Source organism: Alosa sapidissima, chromosome 19, assembly GCF_018492685.1.
Source record: "Alosa sapidissima isolate fAloSap1 chromosome 19, fAloSap1.pri, whole genome shotgun sequence".
Lineage (NCBI taxonomy): Eukaryota > Metazoa > Chordata > Actinopteri > Clupeiformes > Clupeidae > Alosa > Alosa sapidissima.
The window spans coordinates 29,861,652-29,866,651 of NC_055975.1; the positions used below are offsets into that span (position 1 = coordinate 29,861,652).

Here is a 5,000-nt window from a genome sequence, read left to right on the forward strand (position 1 = left end):
AGCTGCCCGATAACTGCCCAAAGTGTGTTATAGCTGCCCGATAACTGCCCAAAGTGCTTTGCAAGATGCCCGCCGGGTGTGGAGACTTTGCCGCAGCTGACCGCTCCCCAGGCGTGCACACAGTGATGTGATGATGTCATGAGATCAGGAACACTAGGCTGTTCCGCTCATGAGATATGGAACACTAGGCTGTTCCACTCATGAGATCAGGAACACTAGGCTGTTCCACTCATGAGATAAGGAACATTAGGCTGTTCCGCTCATGAGATATGGAACACTAGGCTGTTCCGCTCATGAGATCAGGAACACTAGGCTGTTCTGCTAGGCTGTTCCGCTCATAAGATCAGGAACACTAGGCTGTTCCGCTCATGAGATCATTACTACGAGGGCTACGAAATAGCTTACCGTCTTCTCCACAAATGCCTTAACATTGTTTACTGGTCGTTTTTTAAATTTATTGCATAATTAACATTGTTTACTGGTCGTTTTGCGTAAGTTATTGCGCTGTCAATATCTTGTACAACACCCGATAGCGAAATCTACAAACCACAAAATACGTAGCAGGGTAGGCTATTCGGAAAAATGGATATTTCCCCTCCTTCGTTTTTAAAATGAATTCTGTTCACACCGATGCTAAACACAGCTGGGGAAGGGTGTCGTAAATCTCTCGAGCAAACAGGCGGCCAATCAGAGATTTCAAACAAGCGAGGGAACAACATGTCACGATGCAAAAACCAGTGTTTCCCCTACAGTGTATTTAACAGCGGCGCAGCGCCGCCGCTGGATTTTCAGCGCCGCTGCAACATAATATCAGGAGATTCACTTAACACACTGTAAAAGCACAACGGCCAACGTCATCTCGAAATTGTTTTCTGAAAGTCTTGAGTAAGTTAAGTGCATCAAATCCGCACTTAGCCTCTCATTATTCAGGACATATATGCGGCATGATGTATCAGGTGATTACAAGCCCAAAGACAAGTCTGCAGCCCATATGGCTAGCCTACGTTCTGAACACGGTTACATTGTTTAGCTATCCGACTGATGGGGTCTTGCTCCGCCACAGTGTAGCCTATGGTGTCATCGTTCACTTGTAGGTTACACAATAAATAGCCTACTTATAGGCCTGGTGACAATAAAAAATGATATTAGTTATATTTCATCACGAAGCTGTTTGTATGCCGTGAATTCGCTTGTAGCCTATGCCATATGTTAAGCTTGAGCAATTCCTCTGATCCAAAGCCTGCTTTGACACATTGACACTAATGTGAAACATGCATCCTCCTCTCCTAGCCTACATCAAATAAAAGAAACCAATTCATGATTACCGAAATGAATTTAACATGGGGGGAAAAAAGTTTGTTGTGATTTAGCCTACTGTTGTGATGCGGTTCTTTCTGCTGATTGGATTTATGTCCGGTGTCGTCAACTCTGAGAACTCTTGCTCCGGCTGACAATTTTATCCAGAGAGCTGATTTCCCAAAGATGAGCCTCCATCAACATTCAACGACAAATTATTAAAACGTAAGTCATGCAATAGAGTAAACCAATGTGCTACAAGGTGTATGGTCTTAACGTTAATTGTAGCCTAGACTTGTAACGTTAGCGTAGGGCTACATGTAATGTTTGCATGGGAAAGCTAGGCGAACACAGTCTAGGCCTGTTTAAACTTTCTGATAGTTAAAGGAAATATGAGCATATGTTGGCATATACGTATAGCCTAAATTCTGTCCACTTAGCTATAACAGGCTATCACAAATAGACCTTTTCTACGTTTGCGGCATTAGACATAGGAGCCTACATTCTCTTATCAGAAAGACGTGTTCTCATAACTTCAGCGTTCTCTTGACGGTGAGACGAACGGTCGCACTTCAATCAAGTAGCCTAGGTCCTTTTCGAGTTAATTGTGAGTGAGTTGTATGGTAACTGTGGGAGTGATGTAGAAGAAAAGTGAGTATTTACTTTTTTATACGTGGGTTTGTTGTTTTGGGACTGAGAAATAGACTACAAGGAGAGCATCTGGCTACGTGCATGCGTGTCAGCATTAATGGCCCCCCAACAATTCAATTCAATTACCAAAGAGCCTTAGAGATGTTCTTTGAAAAGCCCAGAAAAATTAAGTGCTCGCAGATTGGGTGTGGCCTTTGCCATTAAGACAAATTTAAATAAATTGTAAATAATCTTTTTCTGGGTTGTGCCATTTCATTTTTCTTCTATCATTTTTAACCAATAATGTAAAAGAAAGCTGAAAATGTCCACAAAAGAAACACGAAGGTATGATATATAAACCCCCCCCCCCCCCAAGTAATAGCACCGCTGCTGGAAAAATTTCTAGGGGAAACACTGAAAACACTGTTTTCCCTTGATTACATGCAAAAGTGAAACCATAATTTTCTCACATATCCACTTTGGCTGGAGTTTTCAGAAATAATCATTTTCAGTGATAAAGCCTCAAGCTCAAGGTCAAGTAGTTTGTTGTCATGTACTCATAAAAGGAATTATAAGTAATGAAATTGTTTTTCTCAAGAGCCAGCTCAACTTTAAAAAATAAATTAAAAGTAGTAATTAAAAAGGTATTTTGTGTGTGTGTATGGGGAGGTATGGTGTGTGTGTGTGTGTGTGTGCATGTGTGTGTGGGCAGGGTAATGGGGTGTGTGGGAGGGGATGATGAAATGGTGTGTGTGTGTGTGTGAGGGGGGGGGGGGGGTGAAAAAAACTCTGTTTTCGTGTAAATGAAAGGCTAAACCGCATGGAAATATATGCATTTTCCTATGTGTAAACGAGGTCTTAGAAGCAATCTGTTTAGTTACAGCGTTTTTGTTGCAAACAAAATCAACCGAAGCTGCTCAGACAACGTGACAGACGAGGCGACAACGTGACAGATGAGGAGACAACGTGACAGACGAGGCGACAATGTGACAGACGAGTCACTGTTGCTCATCGGTCCATCGTTTGATTGGTCCGAACAGCTCTGGTTCGGGGATAGTTGCTCCATAACGGAACAATTTGTATGATCTTAACAGACTGGTATAAAGTGACTAAGTGTACGTAAGATCTTAAAAGACTGTAATAAAGTGACTAAGTGTACGTATGATATTAAAAGACTGTAATAAAGTGACTAAGTGTAATAAAGTGACCTCACCAGAGCCACTGTTTATAGTAAAGTGACCTATCCTCACCAGAGGCACTGTTTATAATCACACCAGTGTAATTTTAGTTGCCACCCTGACAGAAGCATTGTTTACCACTGCTGTGAGATCTGATGTTGTAGTTCAGCATCCTCACCACTAGAGGTCAGGCAAACACTGTGGCTGAGTCCTGCCACACCTATGCACAGAGCTCATCTGTTTAATCAGCTACAAAGCTGGTGCTAGGAAAGCCTGTGAGAGAAGAGAGATGGAGGTTCTGGGTCGTCCGTTTACAGTCCCTGACTCCTGAGTTAGCTGTTTCAACTCTCGTTTCTATTAGCTGACTTGACTCTCATTTCTATTAGCTGTCTTGACTCTCATTTCTGTAAGCTGTCTCTAGCTCTAGTCTCTGACTCTTGCTCTGGGATGACTAAGGAAAACGACCACTCTTATCGGTTCCCTCTGAGGCATCCTCACATCATGATACCGTCTCAACTCTCATCCTCACATCATGATGCTGTCTCATCCTCACATCATGATGCTGTCTCAGAATGTCTCCTTCATGTCCACCCTCCCATCGGCCAACCCCACACCCTGGGCTAACCTCACATGTGCTAACCTCACCCTGGGCTAACCTCACATGGGCTAACCTCACATGTGCTAACCTCACCCTGGGCTAACCCCTCACATGGGCTAACCTCACCCTGGGCTAACCTCACATGGGCTAACCTCACATGTGCTAACCTCACCCTGGGCTAACCTCACATGGGCGAACCTCACCCTGGGCTAACCCCTCACATGGGCTAACCCCTCACATGGGCTAACCTCACATGGGCTAACCCCTCACATGGGCTAACCTCACATGTGCTAACCTCACATGGGCTAACCCCTCACATGTGCTAACCTCACCCTGGGCTAACCTCACATGGGCTAACCCCTCACATGGGCTAACCTCACCCTGGGCTAACCTCACATGGGCTAACCCCTCACATGGGCTAACCTCACATGGGCTAACCTCCACCACCGTTCCTGCCTTTCTTCCACAGTCCACAGACACGTCTGCAAACACCCTCAGGGGAACAGCTGAATGCTCCACAGCTGAATGCTCCACAGGTCACTCATTTCCATTACTCCAGTATTCAGCTCTATTATCCGGCGGCAGCTGTCTATGTTCTGTCTATGTGAGCGCAGCCTCTAGAGCATACATGGGCAACATACGGCCCGTGGCCTTTCCTTGACCGGCCCGCGTAAGGTCCGTAAAAGAACAATAGTCAAGAGCCTAGCATAGAGATAATGCACGCAAATCAATATCGTTGCTTTTATTTTAAAAAGCGGCTGCTATTTGTACGCCCATACATTTGTGCGTGGATGCATACGACGTAAACACCCTCACTGATGTGCTGGTGAATAGAGTTTATGCTTCTGCGTCGACTCAGTGCAGTTGCCTTTACGTCGGCGTAAACCTTTCAAAGTTTTGTGTCTCTTATGTCTGCGTCGCTCACCACCGCAAAGGTTGTCAGAATGAACTCCTGCTGTTTGTTGGCGATACGAAGTGTTAATTTCAAAACGTTACTGGCAGATAGATAGTTTACATTCGGATAACCCCATCATTGTAACCAAAATATGTCGGAGTTTATTTGCAAAGCTTATGTTAGCGAACTAGTATGATGCTACTACCCACAGGTTGCTTGAAGCAGCCGGCTCAACACACAGGGCGAATTGACCAATCACAATTTTGTGCATAAAATTAAAGCAAAATTAACTAATGACAGCCTACTATTGCCTGCTCCACATTTTCATAGTCTAATTCTGCATAGAGTTAATTTAATGATGGTAATGATTTAATGATGAAATATTGCTGAGTGTTGATGAAAT

General features: G+C 44.1%; 1 protein-coding gene across 1 annotated transcript in view; it reads right to left on the reverse strand.

Moving 5' to 3' along the window:
* The window catches only part of kcnj9 (potassium inwardly rectifying channel subfamily J member 9), a 29,860-nt gene that overhangs the window by 4,181 nt on the left and 20,679 nt on the right, over positions 1-5,000 (reverse strand). The gene's annotated exons all lie outside the window — the stretch shown is intronic.